Source organism: Chenopodium album, chromosome 25 (genome assembly GCF_948465745.1).
Source record: "Chenopodium album chromosome 25, dcCheAlbu1.1, whole genome shotgun sequence".
Taxonomy (NCBI): Eukaryota; Viridiplantae; Streptophyta; class Magnoliopsida; order Caryophyllales; family Amaranthaceae; genus Chenopodium; species Chenopodium album.
The window spans coordinates 29287750-29307180 of NC_137858.1; the positions used below are offsets into that span (position 1 = coordinate 29287750).

A 19431-nucleotide genomic window follows, 5' to 3' on the forward strand; every position below is an offset into this window, starting at 1 on the left:
AGTTTACCTGGATTTAGTATTCAATATTCAACTGTCTTGCTACACGTGAGTTCGATAGGTTCACTTCGCGAATGCCCCGTCAAAGAAAAAATCTTGTACTCCGTAAAAGGTGGGCTTATGTTAATTATATTATAGATATAATGTCCTATATTGGATATATGATATCATTTATGATTGTGTCTATAATATCTTTTATTGGTTGGATGATATCTGTATTGGTTATATGATATCACAGATGAATGATAACTTTTATTGGCTATATGATATCATCCAACCATGATCTCATATAACTAATAGAGGATATCATCCATCTAGTAGAAATATCATATAGCCAATAAAGGATATCATCCAATTAATAAAGGATATCATCCGGCCAATAGAGGATATCATCCCGTCAATTGAGGATATCACAATACCTTCTCTATTATGGGATGGAGGGAGTATGTAATTTCTAATGGATAAATGCTATGAAAACTATTATGATTAATCTAATACATTATAAGTCTTTTTAAGGATAAAAGTTATGGAATGAAAATGGTAGCTTTTATAGTTTATAAGAGAAAAATAACTTTAAATACTTTTAGGGTAACTTCTAACCTAACTTACAATTACTTAATAAAGTCTGCCTAAATCAAGAATTTGAGCAATCCAAATGTCACACACACTAATGAGTCTCGAACATGATCTCATAATTGGCTCGAAAAATGTGCGAATTTGGGTTTAGATACGCCAAAAATTAAGTTTCTTGGTCAAAGCTCGAATTGCCTGAATAAAGTGCAAGTTTGAATCGGCAAATTTATAAGTTTTTACATCTAAACCGAAAGGAAAAAAAAAACTCAAGTTTACAACAAGATTGGTGATGATATTTTGGAATTAAGTAATAAAAGTACGGACCGATATATGATCGAATATAATTAGGACCTTAGGGGTATCTATCTAACTAATCAATTCGAAAACCTGGTGATTTGATCCAAAATTTTGAATACTTAATTTAATTTGCTTATAATGTTTGGAATATGTCGAATCGAATACCCGAAAATTCAAGTTTTCAGATCGAAAATTTTCATTTAATATACAAGAGATACCCTTAATAAAAAAAAATATTAAACTGGGTTTTTAGATCAAATACGTATTTTTAATAATTAAATATGTGTCACGATGTCTCTTCACTAATCCCCAAGCCATCGGTTATTAGTCTTTTCTTTAATCTTGAAGCACTATTTAATATTATAATTTAGATCTCGGCATAAACTCGAGTCGAGCCAACGTCACTAACAAGCCATGTTTATCCCTCGTTGTCCTTAAGTCACAAATTTAAACCTTTTATATTCTCGAACCTTGCTAATCCCATTTTGTCAACCTTTTATAGACTCTCTTACTTTGTCGATAGTCTTAAATGGTTTGTGTCATCCAAGCATTCAACTCAAGCATTCCCGGTGGGGGCTGCTTGCTTCTTTCAAAAATCACACACATTCACCAACACCTTTAATCTACACAAATACGACTCAAAGGTCCACTAACTAATAGATAGGAAAGTTGAGGAAGAACCACAATGACGCAACTACTTCACAATTGTTAACTACATCTAGATTATGAAAAATGGTTTTTTTGTTGATGTTAAAAATAAAAATGATGTTAACAATGATAAAGGAGAACATGTCAACTTTTGTGTAAATGCTTTCCTTGGTTTGTATTACATATCAATAGAGTATATATAGTACTCCCTCCCTCCCCAAATAATAGTCCCTTATGGCCTATTTTTAGTGCCAAATTGATAGTCTCATTTGCTTTTTTCAAGTACCATTAATATCAAAATTTTATCAAAATTTCCTCCAATTACAACAATATTTGTGCAAATTTAACTTTTCTATGTAAATTTTGTTTTTCAATGTACTTTTATTTACTTTCTCTCTCTACTATTTTACATACCCAATGTAAATTTATCTTTTTAATGTAATTTTACTACTTTTATTTAAGTTTCTTAATTCCCGTGATTTTTGCCCATAAGGGACTATCATTTGGGGATGGAGGGAGTACAATATAATGTAACCTAAAGCCCAATAAATACTTAATTACATAAAACACTACTACACAATATATAAATCCCAACACCCCCCCCCCCCAAGTTGAAGCATGGAGATCATAAATGCCCAACTTGTGAAGTAGGTACAAAAATTTCCGATTGCCTAAAGCCTTGGTAAAAATATCAGCTAGTTGCTCCTCCGTCAAAACATGACTAGGAGATATAATACCTTCCTGAATAGCATCCCTAACATAATGGCAATCAATCTCAATATGCTTAGTACGTTCATGAAACAAAGGATTTTAAGCAATATGAAAAGCCGACTTACTATCATAGAATAAGTCCATCACATGTGGATGCGCCACTCCCAAACTTCCAAGAAGTGCTTTCAATCATTTCAACTCTAAAGTTATGTCGACCGTAGACCTATATTCGGCCTCTGCGGATGATTTAGAAACGGTATGTTGTTTCTTGGTTTTCCAAGACACAAGAGAACAACCAAGAAACACGAGCAAACTAGTGAGAGAACGCCTAGTTAAAAACTGACCCAATTCGAATCACACCATCCGGACAAGAAAAGAGAACCATCAGCCCGAAGTATGATGCCTTGACCCGGACACCCTTTCAAGCAACGCACAACTCGAATGGACGCATCCTAGTGGTCTTGTATTGAGACTTGCATAAATTGTGCCAAGATGTGCACATTGTAAGCCAAATCGGGGCAAGTAAAAGACAAGTAAATTAGACGACCCACAAGACGCATGTACCGTTCAGGATCAACAAGAACCTCAACTCGCCCTTGGCAAGAGCAAGTGTATGATTTTTGCTCAATAGGAAAACCCAAAGGCTTTTAGGCCAAAAGACCTGCTTCTGCAATGATGTCGAGTGCGTACTTACGCTAACATAAATAGATACCCTCGGGACTTCGGGCCACCTCAACCCCTAGAAAGTACTTCAAGAACTCCAAATCCTTCATCAATACAGAAGGTTTTGTGTGAGTCTGTTTCACGTGAGTCCGGTTTATAATGCATACTTCCATTTCCTACCCACTGTCACTGCCTAGTCCGGTGTCGGCGGCCGGCGACCTTCCCAACCCCCGGTGTCGGCGACCCTCCCTCACCACAACGAAAAACACGAAATAACCCCTGATTTCCTCTACAATCCTTATTTTCTCTCTCCTCTTCCACCCCATTTTCAATTCACATGCATTATCAAGCTTCGCAGCACCTCCGCCGCCTTTGGACGCCACCAAATTCACTAGCACTGTGCTTTTTGTGCCGTCAACCCAAATGACATAACCAAATTCACAAGATATGATCTTGTGGGTCATGCTTAGATTAAGGAAGTTGCGTTTGTGAAGAGTAGTAGTCGGGCTAAGGATTGCCCCATTAATGGGTTTCCGGAGTTTGTTGTTCTTGGTCGATCCAATGTTGGGAAATCTTCACATTTTGTCGAGATGGTGGGTTGTTGAGGAGAGAGAAAGTGAGGAAGGAATGAGGGGTTTTAACACCTGACCATTATAATCTAATTTATGATATATTTAACCTTTTTTCTAATATATTTAACCTATATTCTAATATATAATTTATAATCTGACAATTACAATATAGTACCTGATATTTATAATCTAATTTCTGACCATTATAATATAATATCTGACTATTATTATCTAATTTCTGACCATTAATTTTTTTTTCCTCTATTTTTTTCTGTTTAAATGACCGGACTCACGTGAGTCCATTCTACACAAAACTTTTACTCATCCATATGAAAACATTCACTCGAATCGTTTAAAAGATATAATTGCGGAAGAATCATTACTAGAGATAATTAGATCGTCGACGTACACAAGCACATTAAGTTCAATTTTGTCGTGAGTCAGAGTAAAGAGGGAGTAATCTGGATAAGACTAAAGGAAACCATATTTCTTCAAGGAAGTAGGTAACTTAGCAAACCAACATCCCGAGGCTTGTTTAAGACCATACAACGACTTCTTCAAGCGACATATCATTCCTGGTTTTGCCACCGTATATCCAGGGGGTAATTTCATGTATACCTCCTCATCTAAGTCACTATGTAAGAAGGCATTGTGGACGTCCATTTGATGCAACTCCCAGTTTTTAGTTGCGGCAACAGCTAAAAAAGCACGAACGGTAACCATTTTTGCTACAGGAGCAAATGTCTCGTTGTAGTCTATCCCTTCAACCTGATGATTACCAAAAATAACCAAACGAGCCTTCAACCTCTCAATAGAACCATCGGCATGATATTTGATTTTATACACCCATCGACAACTAAGAGATCGTTTGCCACGTGGTAGTTTCTCCATTTCCCATGACTTATTTGCCTCAAGAGCACCTATCTCCTTTTGCATTGCCTTGCACCAGCATCCTTCATAGCCTCATTCTTATGCCTCATGGTTACTTATTTTGCAGAATGATTCTTAGCTAAGCAATAATGGTGCTCCAAGCCTTTAAAGGATCAAAATAAGTATCCATGAGAGATTTTATTAGTAGATAGTAACTCTGAAAAGCTCAATAAAAATAAAAATAAAAAAATAAATCCTTAGAAATGGGGTCAAAATCATGTAATGAGTAAGCACAATATTGTCTCGTTTTTTATCTTTATTTCACCATTCCCTGCCACAATCATGATAGGCTCTAAGCATTAACCAATTTTTTCATTGATTGCTTAGAGTTTTCTATTCATTCTATCAATCCAGCCTTTGAGACAAATTAACCTTATCCCTTCTTTAAGTTTTCCATTTGTTTTAGTTATCATGCCCTTTGGATCAATTAATTTAGCTTATAAAATAAGCCAAATCCTTGCTCCAAGATAGGTCTTTTCAGATCAATTAAATTTCAATTAGATTGATGTGTGCAACATCGAGTCTCTAGCTAATTTTAGTAATATGCTCTAACAATCAACTTGTTTATTCACCAAGTCATTGTAACTGGTGTGTTTTTGTATGTATTTCATTGAATTTGCATCCAAATTAAAATTAGGTCAACATAATTTTTTTTTTTGAGATAAGGTCTTAAGAGTGCAAGGATGTCTATTTTGAGATCAAATTCAGTACGGTATTTTACTCATATATCTTATCGTTTGATTCTTTCTACTAATGATTTGAGACAAAATGATATTGTATGGACCGAAATTATGTTTGTGATATATCATCAAGAAGCTTATTTCAAATAATATCCAACCATTATTACATATTCATGGAAAATTTCAAATCTAAGGTTTTTTAATCGTGCGAGCTCGCTTGTGTCTTGACGAATTTATGTAATTGATGATTATTAGATTTGAGATGAGGATAAGGACCAAACAAGAGTGAGAAAAGTTTAAGATTGAGTTAGTAATTTAAACATTTCTTTAGCTCATTGTAGTTAAATCGGTTAAGCAATCGTACAATTCAATCATTGTACATTTCGTAAAGATAAGGGGATATGGAATTATTAGGTTTTTACATTGGTATATCAATTGCATTTTACTTATCCCAAACGGATGTCCAAATTCCTACAACTTGTGATTATTACTGAAGGATAGTCAACGCAGTTTCAAATTCTTAATTTTGGGCGTCATATGCATGAGTTGGCGTACTTTAGCACATGTGAATGTGCTAGGAAATAGTGAGCTTGACATAATACGATTAGGGACTAAGGATAAAGTAAGGAACCGCAAATAAGCTAATGTATTTTTTCACATAATTTAACCATTCATAATCATTAACGAAAGGGACAAGGCAACCACCACTAGAGACAAATTAGAAGGCAACAAGTCAACAACGATTTGATCCATGAAGATAGTACTATAGTTTATTCAAAATCTATGAGATTGCTAACTCTAAATGGTAAGGAAACACAAGAAGGACTCGAGCTCTACAAAATTGAATTAAGAAGACAATTCTGCCATATTGGCCTCTATTCGATTCGATCTTATTGTGACATTTATAAATTGCAATTTAAAAAAAATACAAACAAAGATTTATTTCGCTTTAAATTAGATTGTGCTATGTCAATAGAATATTAATATACACATAGAATTGCTAAATCGTGATCACTTCGTTAAACAATCAAAATTACAAGGATCCTAAATAGTTGTCTCTAATTAGCTTATTTGTCAAAAGATCAAATATTTTTTTTATTTTTTTAATATTAAAAAAGGTGATCATACATATAAAGCAGTACATCATTCATAACTTAAATATTTATCCGGAGCAACAAGGGTATATAACAATAACAATCAAAATAGCCTAAACATGATACTATCAATCAAAGAAATAAAATAAAGTAATAATTAAATCTATAAATAGAATCAAAGTCATGCTTTTTAAACCCCCCCCCCCCCACTTTGAAGACTACATCATGAATAAATTGTTAATAACTTCAATATCAGAATCACAAGAATTAATTTAAACTAATTTAAAGAATCAAATTATAAAACCTCATGATAAAAGGTTGAACATCGAGTTTTGTTTTAACCCTTCAAATTACTTTTATATGGGATTGAAACTGGTTTAGGAATGCCACTCGATGAATGATTGATGATGCCTTGAATAAACCGTAAAGGGGGTTTTATGGCTAAACAAGGCGAAGAAGATTAAAAAAGCCAGAAATTGGTTTGACACACGAGGAATTGGCTAGTCATGCAACTGGAGGGGTGTGCCACACCTGGAATTCGCGTGTCATGCGAATTATGCGCATATCTTGCGATTTGCTAGATTTGCCAATTTTAAAACTATCATAAATTTTGATCCCAAACTCGGAAAAAAGCATGTAATATATCATTGGAATTGAAGCTCTAAAATTTATTTTTCTTATCTAATTGGAATCAGACCAACATCTTTTGTACAAGTAGATTTTAAGATATATATGGCCAAATTACTGCAAGAGTATCATTTTTGGGTCTGGTTTGGTATTTTGCTCGTGTCTTCTTCGTTTCAAAATAGAATTGGGCTATATGCCATTCGAAAGTTGATTTCAAGAGCTATTCATCCATATAAGTTTATATATAGAAAAATAAGGTTCGAAAATTATATTAGCTCGATTTCTGGCTAAGGTTATGAGAAGATACTGGCTTAATGTTTATAGGTTTTGGCTAACACAAAAGAATTAGGCTACTTTACAAGGTTAAGTGGTTTAATAAAAAGATAATGGAATAAAACAAATTGGATTATTTAGGTTAGAACAAAAGTTTATTCAAGTTATTTTCATGTCCATCATGCAACCCAGGACAAATTAGGCGGTGATTCACATTTCATTGTCAGGCTTTATTACTATTTGCTTTTAAATGAGTCTACTCCTTTATGACACTTGATTCTCCACTATATCCTCGTGTTTAATAACCAAGATCGTTTATAGTAATCACATCTATATCTTCTTACCAATGCTTTGGAGTTTATGGGTCTCAAGAAATGTACCTATCATCAGAGAGGCTCATAGGCATGCAATTAAGCATGGTTCTCAACTGGGCTAATTTAGCTTTGAAGCAGCAATGTGTATATTTAGATTCAAGGATGCATTGTTAGAGAATGTTATTTCATACAATGGATGACTCTCCTAATCAATCTTTGGGTTTTGACTATGTTAACAAAATACATTCATGTCTAGTTTTGCTACCTTTGTTTTCAAGTTAAAGAATCAATAAGGAGATCAAGGATGGGATGTACAATGCCTCAAGTTTTTGATGAGGGTGGTCTTTGTGTGATCACCACCTCACCTCTCTATTATGAAACTTAGTGGGTGCCTAAGTGCTTGATCAAGGTAAGGTAGGTCGTTGAAACTACTCCCCTAATCAAATTAATTATTTATAAACCTAGACCTTCACTAAACTAGTTAGTGGAAAGTAAGGGTCGATCCCAAAAGGAAGCACGCTAGCTAAACATCAAATTAACTAAAGTAAGAGTTAATGAGAGGGTATTTTTGTTGGTTTTATGTGATGTGTTCATTTTATATATATATTTATCCCCGTCCCTTGGTCGTAATTAGTAGTGTTTTTGGCTCCTACGAGCCACTTTTATTACTAATTTGTGTTTTCCAGTGCTTTGGTAGTTTTGCTTGAGTTTTGTAGGAATTTGCGTACTTGGAGCATTTTCCCGGGTTTTCCGAGGAGCATCTACAAGTATTGGAAGACCGCGACCCAGTTCGATAGCCCAAGACCGATTGGAGGGATCAAATCGGTGATTAAGGGCTCGAGTATGAAGATCCAAGGAGGAAACTCGGATTGGGCCGAGGAAAAGAGGCCCAATCGAGGTTTTGGTGGCCCAAGAGAAGCGGCCCGGACCAGGTTCTCCGCCCAAAGGCGCGCCCGGCCGGGCGGGGCGGAGCAACATCTTGAAGGGTCCCGCGCTCGGAGCACGCGCCCGACCGGGCGCGAGAAGACATCTGAGGCAAAGGAGGCGAGCCACTGCCCGACCGGGCGCGAGAAGGCATTTGAGGAAGAAAAAAAGGCGGGCCCGGTCGGGCGGCCCCTTGCCCGACCGGGCGCGTGTAGTTTTAGGTGTTTAGTGTTTTCCGTTCAGTTTTGTTTTAGCGAATAATTCTTGCTTAGTATTAATGTAATTTTATTAGGCAAGATTAGTACTTCTTCATAATTCTCTTACTCTAGTTTTTATTCTCTTCCTTCTCTCTACTCAACTTTCTCTCTCTAGACTTTTATTTTCTTTCTTGTTCCTCAACTCTATTGTAATTCCGTCGTCTTGGTACGATTTCTCTCTTAATTAATCTCAGTATTTTATTCATTCTATTTTTCTTTCATGACTTGTTTAATTATTATGTTTTGCTTAGTTTTAATTATGTCTGAGTAGTCTTCATTCTAGGGTTTATGGGGATCTAATAAATAATATGAAGGGGGTAATTCTATGATTGTTGATTATTAATGCTTAATTGATTTCCTATTGATTGTTTTAATGCTATGCAATTAGATTTGGCCAGGTTTAATTGTATGAGTTTAGCAATATTGATTCGAGATTCGAGAGATGAGAATTGATATTTAGGCTTAGTTTCAATAGGCAGATTAATTTATAAATGGTTAGGTCGAGATTCGAGAGATGAGATTTAATACCGGTAAATTAATTCTGTGATTGTAATACGTAGCGAAAGCCCTTTATGATCTGATTAATTAATGCATTGATGATTGATTATTGTGTTTTACCCTGGAATATTGTTTATTAGTGAACCTATGCCCTAGACTTTATTATTATTGATTTCTTCCTTAATTATTCTCTTTACTCATAATCTTCGTAGTATAATTTATAATCACAACAAATATTGGTTACTTTAATAATTTAGACTATATTAATTAATTAGGAGTAGAAAGACTAGTTTCCTTGTGGATTCGACCCTACTTCCCTATCTGCATAAGCTAGTGGACTTAGGTAATTATTTTTGATTAGGTGATACGACTTTAGCCTGTCAAAATTTGGCGCCGTTGCCGGGGAAACGGTTTTATTTTTATTTCTAATTGTTTTTGTAGTTTAGATTATTTTTCCCTTTTGCCTCAAAGGACATTAGTTCTTTGAGGTAGTTCTAATATCTGTCTTTTTAGTTCTTTCTTTATGCCCAGGTGTTCCAGATCAGGTTACATTCCATTCGATCCTGAGATCGAACGCTCATTTCATAGACAGAAGAATTTTTACAGGCAGATCCTAGCAGGTTCTGGGAGTAATAATATTCCTAGAAATCCATTACCTACTTCTAGTGATTCGGAGCACTCTACTGATTCAGAACTAGAGATGGGTACACCACCACCACCTCCACCTCGCAAGCTTAGCGATTATTCGCAACCATCGCTGACGGATTTCCCACATCTTTCTCCTACACCCGATCTCGAGGGAGTCCAGTTCGAGATCAAGCCCCAGTTCATAACGATGATAGAAAGAAAGCAATTCAGTGGAGCAAAGGGTGAAGATCCTAATCTTCACATTGCAGATTTCTGTCAATACTGCAATACTATTAGGCAGAAGATCAAATCAGGGAGATTCTTTTTCCCTTTTCTTTATGTGGAAAAGCTAAATTATGGTTTAATGGTTTGAATAGAGCTGCACTTGGTATTACTAACTGGGAGACTCTTGCGTTGAATTTTTATAATAAATATTACCCTGTAGAGAAAACAGCTTTATTGAGAAGCGCTATCCAGAATTTTTCCCAAGAGACAGATGAAGCATTATATGAAGCTTGGGAAAGATTCAAGGATCTGCAGAGGGAGTGTCCCCACCACAATTTGGCGAAGTGGCAGTTGATTCAAGCTTTTTACAATGGTTTAGGAAATGCATCTAGGACAATTTTAGATTCCGCAACTAGCGGTAGATTTATGAATTTAAATGTTGATGATGCAGGTCAGGTTATTGAAGATATGGCAATCCATAATTCCCAATATGGGAATGCTAGAGGTTTTGCTAACAAGGGCAAACATCATGTTGATTCAGTCACTTTATTGCAAGCCCAGCTTACTTCTATTTGTCAGAAACTAGATAATCTTACTACTAACAATCCTAATTCTGTTGCTAATGTTTCTGCTGTTTCTAATAATGCTAATGATGCTTTCTGTGAAAATTGTGGAAGTGTAGGTCATTATGAACAAGATTGCAGGAGTTCAATAGAGCAAGTTAATGCTTTTCAAACCTACAAGCAAAATAACCCATACTCCAATTCCTACAATCCTGGCTACCGGAACCATCCCTACCTATCTTACCGTAGCACCAATGTTCAAAATCCTCCACCTCCACAACAACCACAACAAGCACCCCCTCCGCAGCAGAAATATTACCACCCTCATGCTAACCAGAAACCCCCATCACAGCCCCCTACCACATCTTCTGACCCTGCTTTATCAGAAATTAGGGCAATGCTGACCAGTATGCAAAAACATATGGAGAGCAGAGACCAACAGATTGACTCTATTATAGCCCATAATAAAGTCATGGACACCCAAATTGCCCAATTGTCCTCTACCCTTCAATCTCGTCAGCAGGGAGCTTTACCAGCGCAGGGAATTCAACCTACGGATCATGCTAATGCAATCACCCTAAGGAGTGGTTCACACTACGATGGGCCCCTGATGCAAAGAGGATGAACCTGAATTAACTAATATTGCTAATCCTGATTCCGTTGTACCAATTTCCCCTGCAGGGCTGCAGGGTAAAATTTTTGATGATTCATTGCAGGGTACAACCTCAGGGAAGGATGCACCCCAGGAGGAGAGTAGGGAAGCACCACCAGTTATCAAATTACCATTCCCTAATCGCCAACTAAAGACTAAGTTGGACAAGCAGTTTGGTAAGTTTCTGGAGGTTGTTAAAAATTTGCAGGTAACGGTTCCTTTTACTGAACTTATTACACAGGTTCCTGCATATGCTAAATTTATGAAAGATATTTTGACTAGGAAGAGGGCCTTTAATGAGGTAGAAACTGTAGCTTTTACTGAGGAGTGTAGTGCATTGTTATAAAATAAATCTCCTCCTAAATTAAAGGATCCTGGTAGTTTTTCTATCCCTTGTCATATTGGCAATGTCTTCATAGATAAAGCATTATGTGATTTGGGTGCTTCTGTTAGTGTAATGTCATCGTCTATTTGTTCTAAATTGAATATGGGTGAATTAAAAATTACTAATATTACTTTGCAAATGGCAGACCGTTCTGTTAAATATCCCTTAGGTATTTTAGAGGACGTCCCTATTAGAGTTGGTAAATTTTTCATCCTTGTTGATTTTGTTGTTTTAGACATGGCTGAGGATACACAAATACCCATTATATTAGGTAGGCCTTTTCTCCATACTGCAGGAGCCATTATAGATGTTAAAAATGGTAAACTAACCCTATTTGTCGGTGATGATAATATTACTTTTAATTTAGGGAAGGTTTTAAAAGGTCCTATGCTAGAGGAAAACTGTTGTTTGATTGATGTTATTGATATAATGGATGATATTTGTGAGAATAGCTTGACACAGATTCTTGCAAGGGATCCCTTGGAAGAAATACTTTGTGGTAATTTGTCTGCAGGTGATGCGAGTGTCTGGAGCAAGGAGGTGGACATTATTGAGAAAGCTCAGATTTTTGTATGCACAGGATACACCTAGAGGACAACTACAAGCCCTGCATTCAACCCCAGAGGAGGTTGAATCCCAATATGCAAGAGGTGGTCAAGAAAGAGGTTATGAAATTACTTGATGCAGGTATTATCTATCCTATTTCTGACTCCAAATGGGTAAGTCCTGTTCAGGTGGTTCCTAAGAAGGGTGGGATGACCGTGGTTAAAAATGATAAAAACGAATTAATTCCCACTAGAACTGTTACAGGGTGGCGTATGTGCATTGATTATCGTAGATTAAATGTCGCCACTAAAAAGGACCATTTCCCTCTCCCCTTTATTGATCAAATGCTTGAGAGGTTAGCTAACCATAAGTTCTTTTGCTATCTGGATGGGTATTCAGGATTTTTCCAAATTCCGATCCACCCTGAAGATCAGGAAAAGACTACATTTACATGCCCTTATGGCACTTTTGCATATCGTAGAATGCCTTTTGGTTTATGTAATGCACCTGCTACTTTTCAACGTTGCATGATGAGCATTTTTTCTGATTTCATAGAGTCTATCATGGAAGTCTTTATGGATGATTTTAGTGTCTATGGTTCTTCATTTGATTCACGTCTAATTAATTTAGCTAAAATCCTTAACAGATGTGAAGAATGCAACTTGGTCTTAAATTGGGAGAAATGTCACTTTATGGTGACAGAGGGAGTAGTCCTAGGTCACATTGTATCTGATAAGGGCATACAGGTAGACAAAGCTAAAATTTCAGTGATTGAGCAATTACCCCCCCCCCCCCAGTTAATGTTAAGGGAGTTAGGAGTTTCTTGGGTCATGCGGGGTTTTATCGCCGTTTTATCAAAGATTTTTCTAAAATTGCTAAACCACTGACTCAGCTTTTGCTTAAGGATGCCCCTTTTGTTTTTACTGACGAGTGTCTTGAGTCTTTTAACAGGATTAAGCAGGCTTTGATTTCGGCACCCATCATATGTTCTCCCGATTGGAATCTTCCTTACGAGATCATGTGTGATGCAAGCGATTTTGCTCTAGGAGCCGTGCTTGGACAGAGGAAGGACAAAGTTTTACATGCTATCTACTATGCTAGTAAAACTTTGGATGAGGCTCAAGTCAATTATGCCACCACGGAGAAAGAGTTTTTAGCTGTCATTTATGCTTTAGAAAAATTTAGATCACATCTAGTTGGTTCTAAAGTTATTGTTTTTACTGACCATGCAGCTTTAAAGTACTTGATAGCCAAAGCTGAATCAAAGCCTAGGCTACTCCGGTGGGTTCTCTTACTCCAGGACTTCAACATTGAAATAAGGGACAAAAAGGGAGCAGAGAACGTTGTGGCAGATCACTTGTCGCGAATCAGGTATGATGAGGGTAAGGATTTTCTCCCTATAGATGATTCATTCCCTGATGACAACCTGTATGCAGTTGTAGAGCAACACCCCTGGTACGCCGATTTTGCAAATTATTTAGTGGGTGGTACTCTACCTCTTGACTTGTCCTACCAACAAAAAAAGAAATTCCTGTATGATGTTAAACATTATTTTTGGGATGATCCTTTTTTGTTTCGTGAGTGTGCAGATGGACTATTTCGCAGGTGTGTCCCCGAATGGGAGGTACATGGTATTCTCACTAGCTGCCACACTTCACCTTATGGAGGACATCATGGTCCCTCTAAAACAGTGGCCAAGATAAACGAGTCAGGATTCTATTGGCCCACCATGTTCAAAGATGCTAACATTTTTGTGCAGGCTTGTGACTCTTACCAGAGGACTGGCAACATCTCGCGGCGGCATGAGATGCCTCAAACTGGGATTTTGGAAGTTGAAATTTTTGACGTTTGGGGTGTTGATTACATGGGACCGTTCCCTTCTTCTAGAGGGAACCGTTATATACTAGTCGCCGTAGATTATGTATCCAAGTGGGTAGAAGCCATTGCCACTCCTACCAATGATGCCAAGGTGGTCCATAGGCTTTTCAAGAAAACTATTTTTCCTAGATTTGGAGTGCCTAGAGCCATAATCAGTGACGGAGGATCCCACTTTCATGAGCGGAAGTTAGATACCCTCCTAAAGAAGTATGGTGTTTACCATAGGACAGGGCTAGCCTACCATCCCCAAACTAGTGGCCAAGTCGAAGTGTCTAATCGCGAGATTAAGGTCATCTTAGAGAAGGTGGTAGCAAAATCTAGGAAAGATTGGAGCGATAAGTTGGATGACACCCTTTGGGCATATAGAACCGCATTTAAGACCCCTATAGGTACCACTCCCTATAGACTTGTGTATGGTAAAGCATGTCATCTTCCGGTGGAGTTAGAGTACAAGGCATATTGGGCTATTAAGGAGCTCAATTTGGATGCTAAGCTAGCGGGAGAAAAGAGGCTTCTACAACTTAACCAACTTGACGAGTTTAGGTTGATGGCCTATGATAGTGCGCGAGTCTACAAGGAGAAGACTAGGAGATGGCACGACAAAATGATCCTTCCGAGAGAATTCAAAGAGGGTGATAAGGTGTTGTTATTTAACTCTAGGCTTAAACTGTTCCCAGGAAAGTTGAAGTCAAGGTGGTCGGGTCCTTTCACTGTAAAAAGGGCCAACAAGTTCGGTTCTGTAGAGCTGTTTGATGAGCATGGTAATGAGTTCAAGGTAAATGGTCAGAGGCTTAAGATTTATCATTACGGGGCTACGATTGGTGCAGTTGAACTACTACACCTGACTAGCTCCAGCTCGCCTTGAGAATACTATGGTAAGAAGGTCGTGCGGGACCTAGATAAACCAGCGCTTTGCGGGAGGCAACCCGTATTTTACTTGTTTTCATTTTTGTTTTTCTTCTTTTTCTTATGAGAGGAGAGAGGAGGGAATTTAATGAGTTTTAGGTACAGATTACAGGAAAAGGGTTAGTGAAAATTCGAAGAAAGTTAGGTCGACTAACTTTGCTCTCGGGCCCGGTAGGGCGGAGCGTCGCCCGACCGGGCGCGAGAGTAAGGGTTGGAAAAGCTTGAAATTGGCCTGACCGGGCAAGAGAACGCCCGGCCGGGCGCGAGAGTTGACGTATACGGACTTTAAATTGGCCCGACCGGGCGGAATGGTGCCCGACCGGGCGCGAGAAGGAGATCAAAACTTGAAGAAATTGGCCCGACCGGGCGGTGAGGCGCCCGACCGGGCGCGAGAAAGGGGTAGATTTTTTGTGGAGATCGCCCGATCGGGCGAAATGGCGCCCGACCGGGCGCGAGCAAACGACGAATCAGAAAGTCAAGGTCGCCCGACCGGGCCCCATTCCGCCCGGCCGGGCGCGACATCACTCCCCCCCTCACCCGTCTTCTTTCTTCTTCTCCTTTCCTTCTTTCTTTATTTCTTTCTTCATTCCTTTTTCACTCTCCTTCATTTTATCTCTCTAAAACTCAAATTTCCTCTAACTTCTCTCTAAGATTTCTCCTTCATTTTTCACCCAAATCCAAAACTTTTTACATATTCTTACTCCTCTCTTCATCCTCTACATTCCTATATCAAAATTTTACATTTTCCACAAAAATAAATTTTCGACCACCACTTCCAATGGCGGCAAAGAGGGCCAGAAACTTTCTCGGGGGGAGTTCAAGCGGGTCATCCCAACAATATGACCCGGCTCTTCAACTTGCTCAGTGGCCGACGATCAAGATCGCGACGCCGGAGCAACGGGAAAAGCTCGAGGTGCTCTACGGACGCGAGCTCCTTTGGTGCAGATGGTGCAGGTTCCAGTGGTGGAGCAGGTGGGTCCTCTCGGATGGACCAGGATGAGGAAGAGTAGCCAGCTGGGCTACTTTCGAGCCAATGAGGACATTGTCCGATCTTGGCTTGGGGGAGATTTTTGGATTTGGTATATATTTTTCTTCTTCCTTTTTCTTTATTTTTGTTTATTTTTGGTGTGTTTTGTTAGTTTAGATTTATTGCTTTTTAGATTAGTTTATTGCTTTCCTAATATGAAAAGTACAAAAAATTGAAAAAACAAAAAATAAAAAAAAATACGAACCAATGAACTGTAAATCATGCTTCCCTGTGCCCCATACTTGAGAAAAATTGTTTTGATTCTTGGTATTTGATTTTGAGCATTGTGGATTAGTTGATCATGATTTGAAGTTTAGTTACTTGGATTCCTAAACATGCGTCAATTTTGTCCAACTACTTGTGAATATAGTGCTTCACTAGTTGATTTGGTTAGGAATGTGTGTTTAGTTCCTGGTATGTCAATGAATTTGAGTATTGGTTTGCAACTATGAGTAGTGTTTCATAACTCACTATTATGCACATGTGGAGGACGAAGGCATTTGTTCTTTTAGGTAGCCTTCAGATTTATTTAGATACATTTCTTCCCTTCTTGCTACCCATGTTGTTGCTTGTGCCCTTTTATTGTTTTTAGCCACATTACAAGCCATATTTGCCCCATTGGTTACTAGTCCCAAGCTTGGCTTGGGGGAGCTATGAGTGAGTGAGGTGAGGGAGTTTGTAGTGTGCACTTTATTTGCACAATTTGGGTGGGTTTGAGAAGTTATTTGTTCTTGATCATATTTTTGTTTTAATGAGTTTTATTGTGTATATATTTGAAAAAATAAAAGTGTGATAGGAAAAAAAGAAAAAAAAAGAAGTTCAAGAAAAAAAAAAGTGAGAAAATAAAAAAAAAAAAGAAAGTGAACTTCTAAAAAAAAAATGAAAAAAAAGAGCAAAAAGAAAAAAAAATGTTTCATGTTCAAATTATCTAAGTGAAGGTTTATTAAAAGAAAAGAAAGAAAAAAAGTTGAGTTTCAACGTAAATATTTCAAGTTATGAGTTCAAAGCTTGTTATTCACTCTTGTTCCATATTATCATATTTTTATGAGTAATTTTGTAAGTGTTGGGATTGTTTATATTGATTGGAGTATATTTGGTGGATTTGTGTTGGAGTTAGTTTTGTTGGAGATGATTATGATCATTGTTGGTCATGGGTTTATTAGGATATGGCTCCCTTTTTGCAAAGCTTTTCTCTCACATATTCCCAAATTTATCCTACCCTTTACCCTAGCCTTACATTAAAAGCTTAAAAGACCTTTTGACCTTGTGCATAGAGTTGTGTAAATGTGAAAGTGTTGTTTATCAATGCAAGTTATGACTTGACATATTCCGAGTCGACTAATAGGTTGAGTGTATGTCTTTTTAAACACACGAGTGTTGTGAGTTTGGGAGGGCATTGTTCACATTAAAGGGGTTGGGATGGAGAGCGATCGAGTACATCTTTTACTCGCCACATGAATGAGAGTTGAGTGTGTGAGCACTAGTCTTGAATTCTATATGCTCTTGTGGTTTGCTCTACTTGACAATTGTGGGGGAGGAAAGGTGATTAGATGGATAGGATTGGTTGATTTTGAAGCATGTTCACTTGATTTGCCTTGAATCGTTTGTGCTTGATTTTTATATCGGGGTGAGGCATGTTTTTATCGTTCATTGAGGAGCTCTTTGCTTAGGGACAAGCAAAGGTTTGGCTTGGGGGAGTTTGATGTGTTCATTTTATATATATATTTATCCCCGTCCCTTGGTCGTAATTAGTAGTGTTTTTGGCTCCTACGAGCCACTTTTATTACTAATTTGTGTTTTCCAGTGCTTTGGTAGTTTTGCTTGAGTTTTGTAGGAATTTGCGTACTTGGAGCATTTTCCCGGGTTTTCCGAGGAGCATCTACAAGTATTGGAAGACCGCGACCCAGTTCGATAGCCCAAGACCGATTGGAGGGATCAAATCGGTGATTAAGGGCTCGAGTATGAAGATTCAAGGAGGAAACTCGGATTGGGCCGAGGAAAATAGGCCCAATCGAGGTTTTGGTGGCCCAAGAGAAGCGGCCCGGACCAGGTTCTCCGCCCAAAGGCGCGCCCGGCCGGGCGGGGCGGAGCAACATCTTGAAGGGTCCCGCGCTCGGAGCACGCGCCCGACCGGGCGCGAGAAGACATCTGAGGCAAAGGAGGCGGGCCCGGTCGGGCGAGCCACTGCCCGACTGGGCGCGAGAAGGCATTTGAGGAAGAAAAAAAGGCGGGCCCGGTCGGGCGGCCCCTTGCCCGACCGGGCGCGTGTAGTTTTAGGTGTTTAGTGTTTTCCGTTCAGTTTTGTTTTAGCGAATAATTCTTGCTTAGTATTAATGTAATTTTATTAGGCAAGATTAGTACTTCTTCATAATTCTCTTACTCTAGTTTTTATTCTCTTCCTTCTCTCTACTCAACTTTCTCTCTCTAGACTTTTATTTTCTTTCTTGTTCCTCAACTCTATTGTAATTCCGCCGTCTTGGTACGATTTCTCTCTTAATTAATCTCAGTATTTTATTCATTCTATTTTTCTTTCATGACTTGTTTAATTATTATGTTTTGCTTAGTTTTAATTATGTCTGAGTAGTCTTCCTTCTAGGGTTTATGGGGATCTAATAAATAATATGAAGGGGTAAATTATGGTTGTTAATTGTTAATGCTTAATTGATTTCCTATTGATTGTTTAAATGCTATGCAATTAGATTTGGCCAGGTTTAATTGTATGAGTTTAGCAATATTGATTCGAGAGATGAGAATTGATGTTTAGGCTTAATTTCAATAGGCAGATTAATTTATAAATGGTTAGGTCGAGATTCGAGAGATGAGATTTAATACCGGCAAATTAATTTTGTGATTGTAATACGTAGCGAAAGCCCTTTATGATCTGATTAATTAATGCATTGATGATTGATTATTGTTTTTTACCCTGGAATATTGTTTATTAGTGAACCTATGCCCTAGGCTTTATTATTATTGATTTCTTCCTTAATTATTCTCTTTACTCATAATCTTCGTAGTATAATTTATAATCACAACAAATATTGGTTACTTTAATAATTTAGACTATATTAATTAATTAGGAGTAGAAAGACTAGTTTCCCTGTGGATTCGACCCTACTTCCCTATCTGCATAAGCTAGTGGACTTAGGTAATTATTTTTGATTAGGTGATACGACTTTAGCCTGTCATTATGGATTAAGGACACTAAACTATAAATAAATAAAGATAAAGAGGATTAAATCAAGAGTTAACAACGCTAAGGGTACGGGGGATTGAAACATGATCAAGCAATAATGTACAATGATGTTTATCATGAAGGACATGCCACAGAATTCAAAATTCCACCTAAACAACTCACTCTCATGCAATTGTCCAAGCAAATCAATGAATGAGGTCTTGGCCTAATCGAGATCACTTTCATGCATCCTATAGGTCATTAACATGGCAAGAGATTAAGAGTGCACAATACATAAAACTCTACTTAAACAATCCATTTTCATGCAATCATCAAAGTAAAGGTGATCAATCAATCAATCAAAGCCTTAATCCCAAAAGTGGGGTCGGCTA

The 19431-nt window shown here is 37.8% G+C and overlaps 1 non-coding gene across 1 annotated transcript; it reads right to left on the minus strand.

Annotated features, from left to right (window-relative positions):
* Positions 1 to 10141: 10141 nt before the first annotated feature.
* LOC145615863 (small nucleolar RNA R71) lies at positions 10142 to 10248 on the minus strand. Its single transcript, XR_014107439.1, has one exon. It is a non-coding gene; the product is annotated as a small nucleolar RNA R71 (small nucleolar RNA).
* Between the last annotated feature and the right edge of the window lie 9183 nt (positions 10249 to 19431).